Source organism: Pleurodeles waltl, chromosome 8, assembly GCF_031143425.1.
Source record: "Pleurodeles waltl isolate 20211129_DDA chromosome 8, aPleWal1.hap1.20221129, whole genome shotgun sequence".
In the NCBI taxonomy this organism is placed as follows: Eukaryota; Metazoa; Chordata; class Amphibia; order Caudata; family Salamandridae; genus Pleurodeles; species Pleurodeles waltl.
The window spans coordinates 336,602,731-336,618,570 of record NC_090447.1 but is presented as its reverse complement, the minus strand read 5'-3'; positions in this window follow the sequence as shown (position 1 = coordinate 336,618,570).

Here is a 15,840-nt window from a genome sequence, read left to right as displayed (position 1 = left end):
GGAATGAGAGGGAGATGAGAAATATACTTCAACACCCACCGTTGCCATGGTGTCCTTAAAAGTCTGGAGGCAAAGGCAGGTCCCTGGTCCGAATGTCCTGATGAAGACTTGCAAATCTTTAGTAACAGTTCAGGGATCTTCTGATCGCTTTGTCCACACCCACACAAATCTGGAGCATGAGTCAACAGCAACAAGAATATACTTGCAAGAACCACCTGGTTGTAAGGAACCGCAATGGTACTGATATGCACATTGTAATAGTTTGTTTGTTGGAAATTAAGAGGGTGTCTGTGATGAGAGTTTGATGGTAGATGCTTTACTTTGTTGGCAAATGTTGCAGCTAAGGACATACTGCTTGGCCTGCTTATGTAGACCAGGCCACTGAAAAGCATGTCTGCAATAGTGAGATGGCAGCCCCCCACACTACATGGACAAAAGCAACCCCTGATGTGCTGCTTTGATGAGATCTAATTTATGGTCTTGGCTGGGATCACATGACCTTCCACCTCTGATATCATTGCAAAGGCAATATTTTGGACACTTAAGTGGTAGGAATATTTTGCAAGATGTGCTTTTGCTAAGGGCTTGCCATCAGCCAAAACTTTCACAGGAGCCAATGCTTCATCATCCAATCTTGTCTGACAGTGAGTAATTGCAGCAACAGAAGCTGCAACAACTACAGATTTGGCCACTTCATCAGCAAATTAGTTTCCTACAACGTGTATTTCGACATGTGGGAGACCCGATGTATGTACTACATGATCCTGGGGCAGCTTCCCATTGAGATCTGCTACCTTCCTCCACAAGAATTTATGTTTTATGGTGTTTCCTGTGGAGTATCTAAACCCATTAAGGTGCCAGTATGGTAGGTATTCATTAATGTACCGGACACAGTAATTCAAATCACACACAATAAAAGTAGAAAGTTTAGGATCCGTGTGTTCCAGTGCCAAAATTAGATCCTTAAGCTCTATAAGTTGTGCTGAGCAGTCCCCTAGGGTCTGCATGTAGGTCTGTTGAAGGAGGAATTTACGATCCCTCATTACTTTGCAGACAGCTGCGCAAGCTGTGGAGTATTGGTGTTTGGTACCTACGGTTGTGCAGAACCATCAGTATAAATGATGATTCAGCATTGATCAAGAGGCAAAATGTTTGTGGACATAGAGTATTCAAGTCCATACTGTAGAAATTCTTGGGTCTGAAGTTTTGGATCAAAAACATAGTAAAAATTAGTGGCAGTCAAGGAAGAAGCCCATTGTATCCAATGTGGATGTAATAGTTTTGCGTTCAGGACACTAACTTTTGTGACAGCCTCAAGGGATGGGGGTTGGGTAACGACAATGATATGTTTCCCTTGGGCTAATGGAATCTCCTTTATGACAGAGATCTGAACTGCAGACAGTATGTTTTTTGTTGGTGCGAAAGGCTGTTCAGCATTGGAGTACAGGTGCAATTTATATGCTATGGGTACAGTGGCCCTTTCATTGAATTTGACATAGGTGAACCCAATGGCACCAGTAATTACCAGGATTACCAAATTTATTTTGTTGTCACACCTGCGCAAATGTTTTGCTTCAAGCATGTCAATTTGTAATGCTCTGAGTATTTGTTTATGTTGTGGTGTCCAAATGTTTGCTTGAGAAATCTGGGCGACTTATGTCAGTCAGTCAATAAACTTTATCCGCTACATTTCTGTAGCACACATGTGCAAAATAAAATACAGACATAGATTCAATTTACACTAAGATCAAATTAAACCGCAATATTCCCTTAAACTTCATTTAAAACAATACCACACTTTAAAACATCAATCAATAAAATAACTCATGCATAAAATACAGTACCTCCACCAAGACTAAATTTAAAACTAATATCCCACACATTTGTTAAAATACCGTAAATTGGAAGTGCAATTAAAGTGTCATTCCTGCTATGCTCCTTTTATGGCAAAACACATCTTCTTAACTTTAGGCACTGCCAAATGAAAAGAGCCATAGTCTGCCAAACCACATGGGTGTCAGGTTTTTGTAGGAAAAAAGAGCAGGTCTGCACTGTCTAAAGGTATAACATTTAAGAAGTGGTTCTATAACATTTTTTCTAGGGACCTCATAAAACAGACAAAAAAACTCAATGTGCAAATTAGATTGAGAAGAAGTTCCATCACAGGAGCTTGGACCTAACTCCTTCAGGGAGGAACACTTTTGAGGCTAACCTTACATGATGGGTAAATCACTAAGGCAGAGCCCAGTGAGAATGAATCGATGCTGGTGGTTCTGAATAGCTGATAAATGGGATTGCAGGCCTACATATGAGGAAATTGGATTGTAGGAAAATACTGCAACTTTGTTTTTGTTAGACTCCACTGTTTATACCAAGGCGGTCACCAAACATGCCTGCTTCAACTTTGTCTTACTGCAGGTCAAACGTGAATATGGTTAGGTGAAAAAATCAGGCAGCACGAATGCATCCAGGGTCAATTTCACTTATGAAACCCAGGGTACCTTTGGAGCTGCATGTAATTTTAGGCAATCCCCCAGCACCCATTGATCTAAATTTGCAGTTTCCCTTGCCTAAATTGAATGCCAGAGCAATCATGGGGAAAATGCAATAATTGTATCCATGATATAGGAGAATCCTAAGTCATCATGGCACACAATGTTGGAACAACTCCGTTGGACTGCCAAAAGATTTTTTTAAGGGAGTGTTTTCAGTGCACTGTATTGCATGGGTGTGAACCATGCCCCATACACCCTCTGAGCAGATAGTTAACAGCTTGTGGAATAGTTTCACACCTAGTTTTTTGTTAAAACTTAAAAAAGCCAGAATTGACTTTTATAACATAGCCACTCTGTTAGGCACCATCTGTTTCCATGAGTACTTAACATCAAAAAGAATGCCCAAATAGGAAAAGCTCAAAGTGTTACCCACCCTATGCTTGTTAATAGAAAACACAGTGTGTTTCTTTATCTTTCTTTCACATTTCATGGTAAAGGTTTTATTTTTATTGACCTTTAAGTCCAGCTCCTGCATAAAAATGGTATAATCCTCACTAGTCCCTGCAGTGCACATTCAGTTCTCGCCACAGGCACTGCATCGTCTGCATAGAGGAGAATGGGGAGGGGACGTGCACTGATGTATTGGACATCTATAACTATAACAGTCCGTAAAAACATGAACTGGTACCCCATCCGGACCAGGAGCTGTACTACTATTACACTCTCCCAAAGCCCTTTGTACCTCTGCTACATCAAAACTAGGGATGTGACATCCCCTTGCTCATTTGAGTCAGCAGTTCCTATCATCCCACGATTGCTTGAATAAATCATAGAAAAGTATTCTATCCACCTAAATTCATGTATGTGTACTTCCGTAGTGGACTCAGTTGATTTCCTAAAGTAAGGGGCATTTAAACCTTCCTAAAGCTAGCACAGCCCTTGCCCACGCTGGCTGCCCAAAGAGCCTCCCAAGCCCCCTCTTTCTTTTCCTTTATCCTGACTGCACATGTATCTTTATGAGCAGCGCACAACCTTCTAATAAGATCCCTGTCTTTCGAGTCTGTCCGCAAGGCCAGGTGTAAGTTTACCAGGTCTTTTGTGCATGTAGAATCAAACCATCCCCAGGAGTAGGAATTAGTAGAGTGGGAGTCGCATGACAAATCTTGGTTGATGTTGGTCATGTTACCCAGAAAAGCTGACAACCTGCGAAGGGACTGCTTCCATGTTCAAGTACACACAGACCTCTGCCTGACTATGATTAAGAACACCGGGAAGGAAATTTACTCTATCAACATTTTCCTATCTGATGGTAAAGCCATTTCTTCTTGCCAGCACTGGTTTAAATCCCACCCTGGTGCAGGATTTGCTTACCCCCTCCAACTTCAAACTATAGACAGTTTGGCGTAATCACTAAAGCACGAAAATACAACTTCAAAGTTGAACATAGAGGTACCTAATGCCCCTGAAGCTAAAATGTAATCAATTGTATAGTCTCTATCGACCCCTCTAAAAGTAGGAGCGAGAGGGCCTAATGGGTTTTACCAAAGTACTACTAAGGGCATTACCATGCTCATTGCCTTTAAAATGTACCAAAGTATCGTCTTTGTTCTCTAATAGTTTGTGAACTGATTTTGCAATCTTTGGACAGTGGTGGGCATTGAAGTTGCCCATTCAAAGAAGCTTCAGGGATTTAGGGTGATCGTTACCAATAGACAGCAACACTACCTCAATCCCTGCCACAACCTGTGAGATATGTCCATTAAATATTTGATGTAGTAATTAATAATTAACAAATCCCTGTCCCTAGTCACATCACACACAAGGCAATGAAAGTAAGCTGAGTTTTTATAAAATTTAGTCACCACCCCAAAGAAAGTATTTGCAATCAGCGTGAGTAGGCCAGATTTTGCTCTACCAGTGTTTGTAGGCAGGGCTGGAGAATGGCATGTACATAACCCATATAAAAAGCTTGCCTTGATCTCCCACGTTTCTTGGAGACAAATCACCTGGTATGCATTCACCCTTGATCGCCTAGTTTTTTCCCTATACCTGTGATATTCCAGGTTAAGACTTTAACTGGCGTGAGAGACTTGACAATTGGATTAACAGTTAATGGCATGTCCAGTCAATCACACCCCTCAAACCCTTCCAAAGGAGCATATCTGTTACTGATTTGCACCTTAGATGAAATGGGAAAACAGACTTGTACAGCATGATCCCTAAAGGTTGATGTAGCAGTACTAGGAGTTAATAGGGGAAGATTGTGAGGTTTCTAGACATAACACAAGGGAAAGACGGATATTTGGGAAGCTCTTGGGAGAAAGGGTGGAGGTTGTCTTGACAGGTTTGAGGCAAGTCTTGGACTGCTAAAATTAACCACTATGGAGTCGCCAGGCATCGTTTTTGGAGACTTTCACCAAAATACAAGTTACATGGATTCAACCTGGGCACCATCATCACAGCCAAGTAACAGTTTGTTAAAAATCAAAGACAGCCTGGTACTAGCTCTCTCAACTAAAGAACTTGAAACTGTTTCTTTCAGAAAGTTACTTCAGAACTGCTGTTCAATTCATTGTAGTTATGGATCTGAATAGTGTTATTTCCCCACTCCTTGGTCTCTGAGACTCAAAACTAGCATCCTTTAATGGTATTGCAGAAGCAGTAGCACAACTTAACAAGGGCCTGAATTAAAATGATCACATCAGCCCTATCCTGATAGAACTGAATTTGGTGCAGTTGATGGCTCCCACCATCTTCACAATCAGGGGCATCATTTGCAAAGCCACCATGACCGGCACTCTAACATATCCTGCTGACAAGCTCACCATCTGTGGTTTAATTTTGCCAAAACCACTGCTAGGAGACCATCAGATCCACTGCTAGGAGACCATCAGACTGGACACTGAGATTAAGGCAGCAGCCATTTTCCATCTATGGAGGTGCATCAAAATTATTCCCATACCCATCAAGAGCACCTCAATGCTAGTTCTATGTATGAAAGAGTTGACGATACACCTCTTTAGGAAACACCACTTCAAAATGTGTCAAGGGCCCACAAGTCAGCTACCTCTCCTATTAGTCATTGACTGTAACTTGCCTTAAAACACGGTTTAGTGCTCCACTGCATTTTGGCTACCTTTTTTAAGCTCTACAAATACCACATACATGAATACACATGACATGTAAAATGGAATTTTTAACGTGTTTTTCAATTAGGTGTTTTGCATATTCATTCTTGCATTTTGATTATTTTGCTAAACAGAAAGAGAGAACTAAGGACCAATAAAAACCTCATCTTGAAAAAAGAGAATAGGTTTAATCACAGATATAAATAAAACTGTCACACAATGCGGCAGAGCGGACAAAGTTTTTGCGCTGAATTGAGTGAGAGGTAGAGAGTAGGAATGCAACAAATCTAATAAGGTTGGCACAATCAGGCTACCAATCAAAATGTTAACGCCTTTGCACCATATCACAAAGGTGTTTGCTTGAGTCTAGGTTGGTTTATGTACTAGAAGGGTACCCACCCAGTTCAACATATGTTGCCTAGACAAATTTTAAAAATGCCTCCCACTTCGGATGTGTGCTGTACAATGCAGCACACATGCAAAGTGAAAAATAAAAGTATTTCTTCTTTTTAAAGACTGCTTCAAAGTGGCATTATTTGTTGGTGCAAAACCCTGTCTACCATTGTGAGTAAATAGTGTATTGTGTCAAAAACCATGGGTGTTTGCCTGGGAACACCCATTTACCACCCATAGAATGTCCCCATTATACAGAGTAATGTAAAGTAGAGCTTTGTGCAGCTTTGCCTTACTTTGATGTAAACAATAAGGGAAACCCACGGATAACAAGGGACCAGGTGTTCACATATCATTATTAAAGAAACAATGGTCCCAATTAAGAGATGAAGAAAATTATTATATATACCCATACAAGAGAACAATCATACCCTTATGCACAGTCCAATCAACACAACATAAAGGTCCTTATTATGACCCTGACAGTGAGTGAGAAAGTGGCCGAAAGACCACCAACAGACTTGTGGTAATTACTATCAAATTAAGATCATGGCAGAGAAAACTCTCATAGACAGCCAATGTACCACACCAACCACCAGGGCGTAAAGAACACTCACCACGGCGGTAGCCAACAACAGCCAGGTGGAAGACAAAGTACTGCCCACCATATTTTGACCCTTCAATCCGCCACGGTTTCTGAGGCGGTACGAACGCCATCAAAAGCCTGGCAGAGACACTGCACGGAAGAGCAAAGGCTCACCATCGAAGACACAGGGAAGACAACGCCACCATGGAACCGGAACTGCAAGTCTTCCCGATGCTCATCTACGTCATGCTCCACCTGGAACACCAACGCCAACGAAGATGACGACGGTGAGTACAGCCATCTAGCACACAAGGGTGGGAGGGAGGATATTGAGAGTGACACACACACACACGCACAACACACACCCAACATACACACAACCAGCTGCAGACAAAAAACAATGGCACACAATACATGGGAGAATAATGCAAGGACAACAAGAATGGAGTAGTGAGAATGTATTGATATAAACAGCTACCAAGTAAACCAATTGTATGAGAAACAGATATGTACAAATTTACATAAATGGCCAATGCCCAGTACAATGTACTAAGGGCCCACATGGCCACAGTCCAAGGCCCAACTCGAATCCTGACTTCATCCGGATAGAACTCTGCAGGGGCATCAGTTTGCAAGTGGGTAGGTACCTCAGGAGGATGGGGGGGCACCTCAGCCCAATACGGGAACAAGCCCACTGGTTCTGGAAGGGGCTCCATGACCACATCTCTGTCCTGGGGAGTGCAAGGCCAGTCTCTAAGGTGGGTGACTTTCCCACTGGTTCTTGAGGGGGCTCCATGCCCATTACTCTGTACTGGGGAGTGCAAGGCCACAGTCTCTCAGGTGGGTGACTTTCCCACTGGTTTTGGAGGGGGACCCATGCCCAGTTCTCTGTCCTAGGGAGTGCAAGGTCACAATCTCTTAGGTGGGGAACATGCTCACTGCTCCTGGAGGGGGCCGCTGGTACAGCAGTCCCTAGAGGGTACCCTACAGGCTTCTACTAGTGGTGATAGCTGCACTGTGTATTCTGGAGGTGAGGGCTGCATAGTGTCCGCAGGTGAAGGTCTCTCCTGGGCAGCCTCTGCTGGAGTGGACAGCTGAGCTGTGGTGGCAGGTGGAGGTGCCTCCCGGGCAGCCTCTGCTGGAGGTGAGGGCTGAACTGTGGTGGCAGATGGAGGTGCCTAATGGGCAGCCTCTGCTGGAGGTGAGGGTTGTACTGCGGTGGCAGGTGGAGGTGCCTCCTGGGAAGCCTTTGCTGAAAGTGACGGCTGTACTGTGGTGGCAGGTAGAGTTGCCTCCTGGGCAGCCTCTGCTGGAGGTGAGGGATACACTTCCTCAGCTGGCAGTGGTGGCACCATGACCACTGGTGGTGGTGTCACCCTGACAGCCTCCACTGGAGTCAACGGCTTTTTCCCCTTCATGGCAGGAGGTGTTGGATCCTTACCCTTCCTGGCAGGGGTTGAGGGCTTCTTCCCCGTCATGGCAGGTTATGCATGTTCCTTACCCTTCTCGGCAGGAGTCGAGGGCTTCTTCCCCTTCATGGTAGGAGGTGTGGGATCCTTCACCTTCTTAGCTGGTAGAGTGGGATCCTGCACTGACTTGCCACCACGACTAGGTCATGCCACCACTGTCTGCATTGACTGGCTGACATGCTGGGATGGGTCGTTGGGACCCTGCTCTTGTGGGCAGAATGGGGATTGGAGGAGGGAAGAGGTCAAGTTGGGCAAGGTAAAGCTTCTTAGGGATGGAGGAGCGGGATTAGGGAGGAGGAATGGGAGTGGAGGTTGAGGGAGTGGTTGTAGTAGGTGTACTCCTGCTGGACTTGGGTGCAGGTGCATAGGCAGTGTGCTGATGTGAGGTGGATGACTGTTGGGTGTGTGAGTGCTTGAGTTTGTGTCCTTTAGGAAGGGGGGACAGACAGGGTGGCAGAGGACAAAGGGGATGCGTGCATGGATGTAGCGGAGGTGTCTGGAAGTGAGGTGTGTGCTGCTTGGTGTGGTGATGCTGGTGGTGGATGTTGATGCAGTGCATGCAGGTGTGGATGAGATTGTGAGGGAGGTGGAGGAGGAGGAGGAGGGGGAGACAGTGGAGGCAGTGGATGACATTGTGTCTGCAACTGTCTGGTGTTTGCATGAGTGCATGTGGGATGAAGTGTGGCGTACCCCAAGGCTCATCACTCAGCCCGACACTCTTCAATGTCTACATGAGCCCCCTCGCCAACATCGTACGCAAGCACGACATCATCATCACCTCCTACGCCGACGACACCCAACTTATACTCTCCCTCACCAAGGACCCCGCCAGCGCCAAGACCAACCTACAAGAGGGTATGAAGGACGTCGCAGATTGGATGAGGCTCAGCCGCCTAAAGCTGAACTCTGAAAAAACGGAAGTCCTCATCCTCGGCAACACCCCGTCCGCCTGGGACGACTCCTGGAGGCCCACGGCCCTCGGCACCGCACCGACCCCCACAGACCACGCCCGCAACCTCGGTTTCATCTTGGACCCTCTTCTCACCATGACCAAGCAAGTCAACGCCGTGTCCTCCGCCTGCTTCCTCACCCTCCGCATGCTCCGCAAGATCTTCCGCTGGATCCCCGCCGACACCAGAAAAACCGTGACCCACGCCCTCGTCACGAGCCGCCTGGACTACGGCAACACCCTCTACGCCGGGACCACAGCCAAACTCCAAAATCGCCTGCAACGCATTCAAAACGCCTCGGCCCGCCTCATCCTCGACATACCCCGCAGCAGCCACATCTCCGCACACCTGAGACACCTGCATTGGCTCCCTGTCAGCAAAAGGATCACCTTCCGACTTCTCACTCACGCACACAAAGCCCTCTACGACAAGGGACCGGAATACCTCAACAGACGCCTCAGCTTCTACGTCCCCACCCGCCTCCTCCGCTCCTCTGGCCTCGCACTCGCTGCTGTCCCTCGCATCCGCCGCTCCACGGCGGGTGGGAGATCTTTCTCCTTCCTGGCGGCCAAGACCTGGAACTCCCTCCCCACCAGCCTCAGGACCACCCAGGACCACTCCGCTTTCCAGAGACTCCTAAAGACCTGGCTGTTCGAACAGCGATAACCCCCCCTTTTTCCCCTAGCGCCTTGAGACCCGCACGGGTGAGTAGCGCGCTTTATAAATGTTAATGATTTGATTTGATTTGATTTGATTTGATTTGATTTGGTGCCTGTGTTTGACTGTGCCACTCTTGTGTGTTGTCTTATGTGCATGCTCATCTGTATGTGTGCATGGGATTGGTTGGGGTTGAGGAGACTGGGACTGGGAAGTGGTAGTTGAAGGGGGCATGGTAGGGACAGGGACAATGGCTGTCATCAGAGAGGAGACAAGAGGCTGAATCGATCTCTGTTGGGCCGCCAATCCACTGTGAATAGCCTCCAGGAATGCATTGCATTGCTGCATCTGGGATGCCAGCCTGTGTATGGCATTCACAATGGTTGACTGCCCTACAGAGATGGATCTCAGGAGGCCAATATTTCAGATGTTTTTATACAGTTCCTTGTTCAGGTGCTAAAGTAGTTCGTTTTTGTAGGAAGTTGGCTCTGTATGTGCTATTTCAAAGTAAGGAATAGCATGCACAGAGTCCAAGGGTTCCCCTTAGAGGTAAAATAGTGGTAAAAATAGATAATACTAATGCTCTATTTTGTGGTAGTGTGGTCGAGCAGTAGGCTTATCCAAGGAGTAGTGTTAAGCATTTGTTGTACATACACATAGACAATAAATGAGGTACACACACTCAGAGACAAATCCAGCCAATAGGTTTTGTATAGAAAAATATCTTTTCTTAGTTTATTTTAAGAACCACAGGTTCAAATTCTACATGTAATATCTCATTCGAAAGGTATTGCAGGTAAGTACTTTAGGAACTTCAAATCATCAAAATTGCATGTATACTTTTCAAGTTATTCACAAATAGCTGTTTTAAAAGTGGACACAGTGCAATTTTCACAGTTCCTAGGGGAGGTAAGTATTTGTTAGGTTAACCAGGTAAGTAAGACACTTACAGGGCTTAGTTCTTGGTCCAAGGTAGCCCACCGTTGGGGGTTCAGAGCAACCCCAAAGTCACCACACCAGCAGCTCAGGGCCGGTCAGGTGCAGAGTTCAAAGTGGTGCCCAAAACACATAGGCTAGAATGGAGAGAGGGGGGTGCCCCGGTTCCGGTCTGCTTGCAGGTAAGTACCCGCGTCTTCGGAGGGCAGACCAGGGGGGTTTTGTAGGGCACCGGGGGGGACACAGGTCCACACAGAAATTTCACCCTCAGCGGCGCGGGGGCGGCCGGGTGCAGTGTAGAAACAAGCGTCGGGTTCGCAATGTTAGTCTATGAGAGATCTCGGGATCTCTTCAGCGCTGCAGGCAGGCAAGGGGGGGATTCCTCGGGGAAACCTCCACTTGGGCAAGGGAGAGGGACTCCTGGGGGTCACTTCTCCAGTGAAAGTCCGGTCCTTCAGGTCCTGGGGGCTGCGGGTGCAGGGTCTCTCCCAGGCGTCGGGACTTTGGATTCAAAGAGTCGCGGTCAGGGGAAGCCTCGGGATTCCCTCTGCAGGCGGCGCTGTGGGGGCTCAGGGGGGACAGGTTTTGGTACTCACAGTATCAGAGTAGTCCTGGGGTCCCTCCTGAGGTGTCGGATCTCCACCAGCCGAGTCGGGGTCGCCGGGTGCAGTGTTGCAAGTCTCACGCTTCTTGCGGGGAGCTTGCAGGGTTCTTTCAAAGCTGCTGGAAACAAAGTTGCAGCCTTTCTTGGAGCAGGTCCGCTGTCCTCTGGAGTTTCTTGTCTTTTCGAAGCAGGGGCAGTCCTCAGAGGATGTCGAGGTCGCTGGTCCCTTTGGAAGGCGTCGCTGGAGCAGGATCTTTGGAAGGCAGGAGACAGGCCGGTGAGTTTCTGGAGCCAAGGCAGTTGTCGTCTTCTGGTCTTCCTCTGCAGGGGTTTTCAGCTAGGCAGTCCTTCTTCTTGTAGTTGCAGGAATCTAATTTTCTAGGGTTCAGGGTAGCCCTTAAATACTAAATTTAAGGGCGTGTTTAGGTCTGGGGGGTTAGTAGCCAATGGCTACTAGCCCTGAGGGTGGGTACACCCTCTTTGTGCCTCCTCCCAAGGGGAGGGGGTCACAATCCTAACCCTATTGGGGGAATCCTCCATCTGCAAGATGGAGGATTTCTAAAAGTTAGAGTCACTTCAGCTCAGGACACCTTAGGGGCTGTCCTGACTGGCCAGTGACTCCTCCTTGTTGCTTTCTTTGTTCCCTCCAGCCTTGCCGACAAAAGTGGGGGCCGTGGCCGGAGGGGGCGGGCAACTCCACTAAGCTGGAGTGCCCTGCTGGGCTGTGACAAAGGGGTGAGCCTTTGAGGCTCACCGCCAGGTGTCACAGCTCCTGCCTGGGGGAGGTGTTAGCATCTCCACCCAGTGCAGGCTTTGTTACTGGCCCCAGAGTGACAAAGGCACTCTCCCCATGGGGCCAGCAACATGTCTCTAGTGTGGCAGGCTGCTGGAACCAGTCAGCCTACACAGATAGTTGGTTAAGTTTCAGGGGGCACCTCTAAGGCGCCCTCTGTGGTGTATTTTACAATAAAATGTACACTGGCATCAGTGTGCATTTATTGTGCTGAGAAGTTTGATACCAAACTTCCCAGTTTTCAGTGTAGCCATTATGGTGCTGTGGAGTTCGTGTAAAACAGACTCCCAGACCATATACTCTTATGGCTACCCTGCACTTACAATGTCTAAGGTTTTGTTTAGACACTGTAGGGGCACAGTGCTCATGCACTGGTACCCTCACCTATGGTATAGTGCACCCTGCCTTAGGGCTGTAAGGCCTGCTAGAGGGGTGTCTTACCTATACTGCATAGGCAGTGAGAGGCTGGCATGGCACCCTGAGGGGAGTGCCATGTCGACTTACTCATTTTGTTCTCACTAGCACACACAGGCTTGTAAGCAGTGTGTCTGTGCTGAGTGAGGGGTCTCTAGGGTGGCATAAGACATGCTGCAGCCCTTAGAGACCTTTCTTGGCATCAGGGCCCTTGGTACTAGAAGTACCAGTTACAAGGGACTTATCTGAATGCCAGGGTGTGCCAATTGTGGATACAATGGTACATTTTAGGTGAAGGAACACTGGTGCTGGGCCTGGTTAGCAGGGTCCCAGCACACTTCTCAGTCAAGTCAGCATCAGTATCAGGCAAAAAGTGGGGGGTAACTGCAACAGGGAGCCATTTCTTTACAGTTTTTCACTATGGATAAAAGTGAAGTTAACATTTTGCTTGGTAAACAATTGCCCTGTCTTATCACTGGAGAATTACAAATGTTCATTTACACCCATATCCGGAGTTTACTCTAACAGTTTGGACGAAAAGGGGTATCTCTCTGGAATTGCTAATTATTATGGTAATTCCACACACTTTTTTTTTTTTTATTACAAACATGACATTTTGAGGATACATTTCATTCACCATGCAACCCCTGTTGAAATTTGAGACTGAAAATTAGCCTGGTAATCCGGAAACCCACTGCTGTGATCTGCTATGAAGCAGATTTTCCTTGTAAAATCCCAAAGAAGAAAATTTGAAAATGTTCAACTCTCAATTACTGATCCGTTTATGATCTGGAATTCCTGGTGTGAAGCAATTGCATCAGAAGTTACTAAAGACTAATAGTTGGCTTGACATAGTGTCTTGTATTTTCTTATACAAAAGAAAAGTTGCAGGTCTTAGAAATTAAAACTAGTGCTGAATGAGCTACAGATACTTATATAGTTGAATTGAAGGTAGCAGACAGTTAATGGGCAGGTTCACTGAATTATCCATCTTGGTTAGATGCTGTATTTCTAGAACTAATTTAAAAGGATTGAAAAATACCAACCCAGTAAAGCGTCACTCTGACCTCATCAACTAGAGAATGCAGCAGTCAGTTGGTTAACCTGAGAGGTCTTTGGGATGTGGAACACAGACATTAGATAATGTGCATGCCTCCTAAAACGGTGTCCGAGGCAGTTGATACATTGCTTAGTATACAAATACGCCCACAACCTGCTGCTATTCACATGGCAATATCTTTAAAAAAACACAGCTGGTAAATGCAGCCGTCTGTGTTCCTAGCGCATTTCAAAAGAATGATTCTCTTCAATGGAATAGATTTGGGGTAATATCGTTAATCATTTAATTGCTGCATTGGCAATATGTCAACTCAAGACCGTTTTATCCGCATAGCTGTAGCCATGAACATCGAATGTGAAGGATTAGTTAAACACAAACATTTGGGATCGCTGGGAATGTACATCTGATGAGAACAAGGATGCTGTGGCTGCTTTGGAAGTGTGGACCTGCCTTTATCTGATAAACTCTAGTGTTGGGCTCCATTCATGCTAATGGACCGAAATCTCCTTCCTAAGCTTTTGTTGTCGCTGACTACTGTCTTCTAAATGAATCGAGTGACCTTTTGGTGAATACAAAAGTTTAGGTAGGATTCTAAAGCGGTGTACGCCTGTGAAACGCAATACATGCATACCCTGCAATGTCAGGTCCATCCGTGTAGGGGACTGGACTCCATTGGTTTTATGCTCATTTTATAAGTGAGACTGGGTTTGGTGAAAGTTTTTCGACTGTTACAGTTGACTTGTTATAAGGGAAGGTTTCCTAGGTTCAAGACATCTTCAAGTTTACCTTCTTAATAATAAATCCTAACAATAGATGCAGTTGAAACATTTGACTGCAGTTTAAAGGACAGCAAAAATGCGATTATGTAGTTGAAAACTGTTTGGTAAAAGCACGCTTTTAAAATATTTGGCGCCTTTGTTCAGACGTTAGTGTCCGATTGATTCCATTCAGTATATTAAACCACTAGCAGTAATTGTTCATAGGCATCATGACCCCAGTTGCTCACTTTAATGTGAGTGGATTTTACTAACTAGGTTTTAAGTGGTGAGTTTCCCAATGTCCTCCGGGTATAAATTACCGTTTCTCACTGTTGAGCTGTAATTCGAGAAAAGGAGTAGGTTATGGTATTGGGTGAAGTAGTGATTTCAGCATATACCATTTGGGATGCAGCATTTCTTAAAATAGCTTGTTCTCCATATATTCTGAAGGATCAGCCTGTAGAGGTGGTTTTTGCACGTGGAAAAACCAATCGCCTCAGAAAAGGTGGCTTTTTAAGGTGGTGACAACAGAAACATGATGCTTCCTTTGCACCTCAAGTGTGTGAAAGATTAGCAAGGCGTTTTTTCCCCCTCTTCATATAAGACCTCAATGTTTTCGCATTCGAAGTGAGCACCTAACTCATAAGTAATCTTGCAATCCAGCAGGCACATGTACAGTAGATACGTCTCAAATGTGAATAATTTTCCCAACTGGATACGTTTACTGTGGCTCCTATGTCCATGTACTAATTATTCCAATTTTTTTTTTAGATATTTAACATGTCCAACTAATTTGAGTGATGCTTTGTTAGCAGCGGACCTGGCTCAAAACAAACAACAGTCAAGACAAACTGCAGCTACACAAACTTAACAGGATATACAAATCATCAATCAAAAAAGCTTTAAAAAGATACTACTCAGACAGAATTCTAAATGCTCAATCTACAACCAAGGAATTTTATAAAATTCTCAATGAATTTCGAAAACCTACATGCATGGAAGGAAGTCATCCCACCACTCAAGATTTCACAAACAAATTGGCAACTCACTACACAACCAAGGCAGACACATTGGACTCCTATTTAAAACAGAAGAAAACCATCAGCACAAACCCCTTTACTAAAATACCCCTTAAGAATAAACCATCCCAACCTCTACAGTCCTTCAAACAAATATCCCAGGATGAATTTATGGATTTGGTCAAAGCAAGCAGACCTTCTGGTTGCCCTTCTGACCCTTGCCCACCACAAATCTTCAAGAACATCCTGCTATCTACTTCTGCTGCCACACCTGTAAGAAGAATCATCAACAACTCTTTAACTTCACGAACTTTTCCTGCAGACCTGAAAAAGGCATACATATGACCATTATTAAAGAAAACAAACCTAGACCCGCAAGACCCCAACAACTACAGACCTATCACAAATGGACCTTTCCTGGGCAAATTGATAGAAAGAGCAGCATTCGCCCAGATGTCACAATTCATTGAAGACAATTCTATACTTTCAGACTTCCAAACTGGATTCCGCCCAGGAAGAAGCACTGAATCGGCACTCATGGCAATCTGGGACGATCTTAAAAACACAGTCGACCGAAA